Source organism: Colobus angolensis, unplaced genomic scaffold, assembly GCF_000951035.1.
Source record: "Colobus angolensis palliatus isolate OR3802 unplaced genomic scaffold, Cang.pa_1.0 Scaffold477, whole genome shotgun sequence".
NCBI lineage: Eukaryota > Metazoa > Chordata > Mammalia > Primates > Cercopithecidae > Colobus > Colobus angolensis.
In genome coordinates, this window is record NW_012118232.1 from 133282 (window position 1) to 140543 (window position 7262).

Sequence of the window (7262 nt, forward strand, 5' to 3'; positions counted from 1 at the left end):
ATTAATACCCAGCTGCGACCCACGCACCCTTGCTGGGAGGACGCCGAGTTCCTCAGGGGGCTAAAAATGGTCTCCCGTGGGGGCAGGCAGGCCGTTCTCCCTCTCTTCTTGTCAGAGGAGCTGAGGCCAAAGGCCAGGCTGGCTGGGAAGGAGACCAGGGCCAGAGTGGAGGTGCAGAGAAAAGAGGGTGGCTGAAGATTCCAGTTGGGAGCAGGAAGGAGCTCAGCCAGTCCAATCCCCATTGCTCAGAAACCCGAAAGGGAGGGAGCTTGCCAGTGGCCCGTTCCAGGAGGGGACCACACCAAGGTCTCCTGACTCCTTGCCCCCATCCAGACTTTCTCCTTTCCCTCAGGTCTTCGTTTGGTCCTCCCCAAGCTGCACTGGGGCTGGAGACCCGAGGACTGCCTGTCACCTCCTGCCAGGAGGGGCCTAGAGGGAAAAAGGGGGCTCCAGGGAGACGTTTGGAGCCTCTGGTAGGAGCTGGGCTGCCTAAAGCATAGCCACTTATATTTCAGTTTCATGTACAAAATCTTGTTTATCCACAGCATTGTCTGAGAAGGGAATTACTGGCAGTGCCATTTTACAGATGACAAAATTGAGGCTCAGTCATCTCCCCAGAGTTTCAGCTGGAAGGAGCCAGGCTGCCTGACTCCAGCCCCTACCTTGTGTTGTCTCCTGTTATGAGTTATTGGAAAAGGAGATTTCCTGGTTTGTTCGGGGGGCCCATGAAAAAGGTGTTTCCATCCCTGGTAATCACAGTGTCCAGGCCCACTGAGGGTCATGGACCAAGAATGAGGAGGCTGCACGGGTGCCCTTCTCCTGCGCTGACCAACCCTCCTGCCTGGACTCATCAGCCACTTCTTTCCTCATTCCTGGGGCTCAAGGGCACATCCTCAAGGCCTATGCTGGTCTTCTGGCTTCAAGGCCACCCAAGGCCACCTGTTCCCTGCTATGTCCTCTTTTCTCATGGCAGATGCTCTAGGGTCCAGACATAGACCCCAGAAGAGTGCAGACTTGGCCAGCAGATTCCAGACAAGAGAGTGGCTGAGAGAGGTGTCAGCCCCAGAGGCCCCCCTGTGCTGGAAATCCCGACAGCTGCCTGGCTAATAGGTCGTGGGCACTGAGCCCTGACCCGGGGCGGGCAGCGGCCGTGTCAGGTGTCCAGAGAAGTTGGGGGAGGTGATGTCTGGAGCCAGGGCAGTCTGCCTGTGGTTACCAAGACTGTCAACACCTTCTGGGTCGCCAAGGCAGAGTGGGGTGGGGGTCTGGGAGAGGGGTCCTGCCATGGCCTGGAGAGAGAAAGTCTCCAGTCTGGCCTGGAGGTAAGGGTAGAGGCAGCTTCTGCCCTGAGGGTTCTGGGAAGGCTAAAGGAAGTAGGCTGAAGAAGACCTGGCTCCACCTGAGGAATCTAAGTAGGAAGACAGGGCCCTGGCCTTCGGAGCTGGTGGAGGGGATTTATTTCCTAATGGCTGGTGGGGACTGGGGTGCTGAGGGGTTGTCGCAGACTGACTTCACTTCCCCATCCAGGAAATGAGCCGGCCTAACTTTGCCTGGACTTTCCTCATCCCCTGGTGAGGGTTCTTGCCTCTGAGTTGGGGTAGGGAGAGACTGGCCACCCTCAGAGACTGGGTTCCAGAGGAGCCTCTCTCGGGATGTGCCCAGGGTGGCTGCCTCCTCCTACCTGCTCCTCCGCCCCACACACCTTTGATTCTCCTAATGTCCTAACATCTACATGCTCTCCTGCTCTGGGGTCACTCTCCAGGCAGTCTTCCTAGATTGATACAGGCTGGGAGGAAACATGTTCCCAACACCCAAAGCAGGCCTGGAGCCCCTCTGCCTGCCCCAGCTCTTAGGAACCCTCCCCAGCAAGGCTTGGCCTGAGGCCGTGGGCCTCCACCTTCCTTCTCCTGTTCTCTTGTGGGTGCTGCCTCTCTCCAGTCTCTGTCCTACACGTCAGCTCTCCAGTTCTCCCTTGTGTCTCTCCATCTTGTTTCCCTGGGTTTTATCTTTGTCCCTTGGTCTCAGACTCAGACGCGGCTGTGTCTCTGGTTCAGTCTCCATCTCTGCCTCTCTCTGCCTCTGCAGTTGGACTGGTGACTCCCTGTCCCCTCTCTAACTCTGCCTGGCTCTCTCTTGTCCTGTCTCTGATTATCTCCGCCTCTCTGTCGTTGTGACTCTGGAACCCTCCCTGCCTGGCCAGGATGCCTGCTCAGACATCTGCTCCAAATGCCACTCACTGGGCCTCATGAAGAGCTTAGGGGACTTGTAGTCTCAGCTCTGGCCCAGTGCCAAGGGAGCCGCTGTGATTCCCAGGAGGCAGGCAAGGGAGAAACCAGACAGAGGGCCTCGTGCCTGCTCTGCTTGTCCCTTGGGGAGCCTAATGACGCTGGGTCTCCCCTTGCTCAGGTCACTGGCTGTGCTCCCCCACCCTGGCCAATTCCCAGCACCACATGGCTCATGGTCACCCCCCACCCCACCCCCTCTGTGTCTGTGTGACCCTGGATGAGTTTCTGAGCCTCAGTTTCCTCTTCTACAGAATGGAACCAGTTCCAAGGCCAGCTTCAGCAGACGTCAGAAGGTTAAATGTCAATGCACATGGCAGACATCTGGCACTGTGCCCAGCCTGCCGTGGTGCTCAGTAGAGTCCCCGTTACCATCACTGTGGCAGTTATTCCAAAGGATCCCCAGAGCCATGGCTAGTCGGATGGTGGCTGGGTGGAGCCTCTGCTGCTTGTCCCCATGTGCACCCTGCATCCCACACCCGTCCTTCCTCTGCTGGGCAGTAGACGCCCCCACAACCTGGGACCTGCCTGTCTTCGGAGCCAGTCTAAATTCTACACAGTGATGCTCACCCAATTAATTTTCACTGGCTTGGGGATATATATATATATTTTTTAAGAAGACATTTTTCCAGGGGGAAAAACACGCAGGAGCTATAATTAGTTGGGAAGAGGAAAGAAGAGCGGAGTGTGTGAATCACCAGCCCCAGTGACAGACTGTTGGAGCTGAGCAGAAGTTTCAAGAGAAGCCACTGGGGTGTGGGTGAGTTGGGGTGGTGTGTCGTGGGGATGGCACGCTGCGGCAGGCAGGCTGGGGTCCTTGAACACCAGGTCCAGGGATGGGCGCCTTCACCCCTCACCCTGAAGAGTTTTTTTGCCCTGTCTCTCCCTAGACCCTGTCACCCGACACCCCATCCCAGCGTTCAGCTTCCCTGCAACTCCTGTCTGCCCTGACCGACCCCAGGACCTCTCCCCTCCCCAGCCCTTGCTGACACAAGCCTAAGCAGAGAGACTAGCACTCAAATGAGGAGAGAGAAACTTTAGAGGATTTGAGCTCCAGGGTTTGGAGACTGTCTAGTCCAACTCCTTATTCATTCATTCATGCATGCATTCATTCACTTAGTCATCAAATACTCAACTACTGCTCTGTGCCTAGCCCACAGACAAGCAAACTGAGGCCCAGAGAAGTGCCAGGCCTTGCCCAAGGCCATACATCTGTGAGTGGGGCAGCCTCTCTGCCTGTCCGTCATCACTAGCTCTGCTGAGCCAGACCGTGGCCAGGGCTCTGACCACCAAGGTGACCACAACTGGGACCCACTCTCAGAGCCCCTATCCCGATGGGGAGGCAACCAGGTACCTGTTAGAAAAGGAGCCTGGAGTGGACCAGCCTGGTGGACATGGAGAACTTCCCAGGGGAGGAGGAAAAGCAACATGACAGCAGCCGTCATACTGGGAAGGACCTTAAGTGACTCAGTGTGCCTAAGTTCAGGGAGTGGCAGGAATTGGGGTCAGGCTTGCTAGAGAGTGAGGCTTCTCGGACCAGGTCATTACAATACCCGTTTTGCCCATGTTTCTCCTGAGCTCTTGCCTGAATGGGCGTGACCTACTGGCCAGGGGCACCCTGGGGCAATGCTCACCATGTGGCCTTGGTCCTCGGAGACCCTCCACTGTTCTTCCTGATGCCGGGAGCACCAGTCCGTCAGTGGACCAGACAGGCAGTGACCAAGGAGTCTGGCCCTGGGTTTCTCCCTCCCTCCCTCTTCCCTGGCTGAGAACCAGCTGCCTGACTCTCTAGGAGCCTCAGCTCAGGCCTCAGGAGGGAGCACACTGGAGCAGTGTGGCCTGCAACTGAGAGCAGAGGCCCCAGGTCCCCAAGGAGGGGATGCTTCCTCCCCTGGGAGAGCGTGGCATCATTTGGCACACAGAGAGCTCCCTTCTAACCCCAGACCAAATTAGCCTTCCAAATTATAGGCTGCGTTTCCTCTAAATTGGAGACTGGGTGGGAGAACAGAGGCCCGGCTCTCTTTCCTGCTTCCTGTTCACAGAGGGCCCTCAGTTGGTCTAGTCCCAGATCACAGGACCACATTCAGAAAGAATTCAGGACACACACACCCTCCTGCACCTCAGTTCAGGGATCTCCAGGTCCCAGACCAGCATCCAGGGCTCAGGGGAAGCCTGTACCCTTCTGGGGTTTGACAACGAGCTTAGAGCCAGCATGGTTCAGATAAGGCCAGCCTAGAGTTCTGAGGTCATTGCTGGGGGAGGTCATTTATTCAGAAAACACTTTCTGGGTACATTCTCTGTGCCAGGTACAGGAGAGAATGAGAAGGTGCACAGGTGGCTGTGGGAATGCCTGGTGAGGTTAGGGAGGGCTTCCTAGAGGAAGAGGCATATAAACTGAGACCCCAAAAATGCATGTGCCCTTGGTGAGGGGAAGAGAGGGGAAGACAATTATAGGAGGAAGGAGCATTGAATGAAAATCCCAGGAGCAGAGAGTGAGGAAGTGGGCATCAAGAAGTTGTTGGAAACGTTGGTTTGTCCAGATTGGGGGGTGGGGAGGAGTGTCAGTCAGCCATATTGGGAGGATTGCATTTCATCAGGGAAGAGGCCTGTGAGCAGGGGTGAGGGGGTGGGGGGTGCTGTGCAGAAGCAGGGCTGGACCTATTGCCTGACCCAACCAGAGGGCTCCTTGGGATCTCTCACCCTGGCCTCCCTTAGGCCCCTTCCACATGGCCTCAGGCCTTTGGAGAAATAATTAAATTTACTTCAAGGAAAACATGGGACACGGGTTTTATTTCATGTGACCTGAAATGAAAGTGGCTTCCTATGTTTTTGCTAATTGGCTTGGGACTTTTTGTGGTTTTCTTTTAGAAGAAAGTTATTCTAGATGTTGAGAATAAATGCAATTATTGTTTGGTGCTGAATGCAGAAATAAAAGGAAAATACCTCCCTGAGCTCACCCACTCCTGTGTTACAGAAGAGACGAGTGAGGTGGGGAGGGGAGGGACCTGCACAACGAGGCCCCATAGCCTTGGCAGCCGCACTAATTGCTCCGGGGCAGGAGAGGGATGACTTTCAGGGCTCAAATGGGACAGAGGATGCTTAGTGGGAAATATTCCTAATGGGGTGGAAGAGAGGAACTGGGAGATCCTCCAGTTTCTGATCTCACTTGCATAACTCTCCAGACAGAGAGCTCACTGCTTACGAACTGCCTGGTAAATTTACCTAGCTGCAGCTGTTGGACAGTCCTTCTTGAGTGAGGTGCTTCTCCCCTCAAACTCCCAGCCAAGGTTTTCTGCATCCTAACCTCTACCCACCCTCTTCCCCCAACTTTTCATCTTTCCCCCCTTGGCCTGAATGGAGTCTGGGGCCAGGGTGGACTCCGTGGGTAGGGCCCTGGGCTTCTGCAGGCTGCATGACACTAGCTGCCCATCTGGTTTGTCCTGGGAATATGGCCCCAAATGGCTGAGGTGGGTTCCAGGCTAGAGCCTCCCCAGCTGGCTGCCAGCATGTGCACGTGAGGAGAGGCACACAGTCTGTTTCCTGGATGCCTGGCCTGTCATCCTGCACATCCTGCCTGGACTGACCAGGTTGAGGACACAAGCCAGTGGGTAGAGGCAGGGCCAGACAACTTCATAGGCCTTGACAGACAAGTGGAACACCCCATTAGTGACCTCCCTCACTCAGCACACATCTGTTCGGCCCCTGCCACGTGTCTGTCCCTGTGATGGACACTGGGCCCTCAGAAATGAATTAGCCGGGAATCCACATCCTGCCCTGCTAGACCAGGAGCCCTAGGTCTAGACAGGCATGGGGAGACCACAGGGAACAGTATAAAAACTGCAGCCCTGGCCATACCAGCCAAATCAACTCCAGACTTTTGGGAATAAAATCCTACAGAAGCCACCTTCCACCCAGCAGCCAGAGAGGGACCTCCCAAAATCATCCCTGACCTCCTGCTCCTTCTGTATGGCCGGCCATGGCTCCCCAGTGCTGGACCTATGAAGCCCTGTGTGCCCCTGATGCTACCCACCCCCCAGCCTCCTCCCTGGAACTCGACTCCTTCCCTCCCCTTCCGCTGCCCCAAACGCTTTCGGGTTTTCTTGGTCCTTCTGGCCGTCTGGCCCTTGCCCAGGTTTTCCCTCTCTGCCTGGAATATGTTCTCTGTCCATTTCATCTGCTAACTCCTAGTTACTCTTCAGATCCCAGCCCTCTCCCAGGGCAGCTTGCTCAGCCCCCAGACTATGACAGCTCATGGCACCTGCTCCTGTAGCCCCTTGCTCTGCTCCTCATGGAATCTGCAGTGAGAACCTCAACTGTATGATTATTCAATTGGTGTCTGCACCCACTACAAAAAGCAGGCTGTGTTCTCTTGGTCACTGCTGTATCCCATCACCTCACCCCCTGGATGAGCCCTGGAGCACATGCTTAATCAATGTATGTTCAAGCCGGGCGCGGTGGCTCACACCTGTAATCCCAGCACTTTGGGAGGCTGAGGTGGGGGGATCACCTGAGGTCAGGATTTCGAGACCAGCCTGGCCAACATGGTGAAACCCTGTCTCTACCAAACACACAAAAAATAGTTGGGCATGGTGGCGCGCACCTGTAACACCAGCTCCTTGGCAGAATGAGGTGGGAGAATCACTTGAACTCCGGAGGCAGAGACCGCAGTGAGTTGAGATCGCACTACTGCACTCCAGCCTGGGCGACAGAGTGAGACTCCCTTTCAAAAAAAAAAAATATATATATATATATATGTGTGTGGGTGTGTGTGTGTGTCCAATGTGGAGTAAATAAATATAAAAACCAGTGTTTCCACTAGTAGAAATTTAAGGTCAGGATATCAGGCCAATAGCATTGAAAATGCACGTCCAGGATGGGTACGGTGGCTCACGGCTGTAATCCCAGCACTTTGGGAGGCCGAGGCGGGTGGATTGCCTGAGCTCAGGAGTTTGAGACCAGCCTGGGCAACACGGTGAAACC